We start from the raw sequence: 602 nt of genomic DNA on the forward strand, positions 1-602 counted from the left end.
CCCCCCCCCCCCCCCCCCCACCCACTGGCCACCCGCCACCTACCAGTCGCCCACTGGCCACCCACCGGCCACCCACCGGCCCCACGGTGGCTCCGGGATCACCCAGGATCACCCCGGACACCCCTTGGTGTTCTCCTTCCCATCACCACGGTGACCTGGGGACCTTCTGAGATGTCCCCATGTCCCCACCCAGCCCCAGGGTGGCTCAGGGACCACCCACGGGGTCTCCATGTCCCCCCACCATGGTCACTGATGTCCCCTTCAACCCCACAACACCTCAGTGACCACCCAAAGGGTCTCCATGTCCCACCTCAATGGCCAAGAACATCCCTTGGTGTTCTCCTTCCCATCACCACGTTGACCTGGGGACCTTCTGAGATGTCCCCATGTCCCCACCCAGCCCCAGGGTGGCTCAGGGACCACCCACGGGGTCTCCATGTCCCCCCACCATGGTCACTGATGTCCCCTTCAACCCCAAGGTGTCTCCACGTCCCCCCACACCAACCAAGAACACCCCTTGGTGTTCTCCTTCCCATCACCGTGGTGACCTGGGGACCTTCTGAGATGTCCCCACCAGCTCCAGGGTGGCTCAGGGACCCCCC

General features: G+C 65.3%; 1 protein-coding gene across 1 annotated transcript in view; it reads right to left on the reverse strand.

The window, feature by feature from the left end:
• The window catches only part of LOC104522420 (PDZ domain-containing protein GIPC1), a gene marked incomplete at both ends in the record, with an annotated part of 1,366 nt that overhangs the window by 465 nt on the left and 299 nt on the right, over positions 1-602 (reverse strand). The window lies entirely within an intron of this gene.

Source organism: Antrostomus carolinensis, unplaced genomic scaffold, assembly GCF_000700745.2.
Source record: "Antrostomus carolinensis isolate BGI_N321 unplaced genomic scaffold, ASM70074v2 scaffold39873, whole genome shotgun sequence".
Lineage (NCBI taxonomy): Eukaryota > Metazoa > Chordata > Aves > Caprimulgiformes > Caprimulgidae > Antrostomus > Antrostomus carolinensis.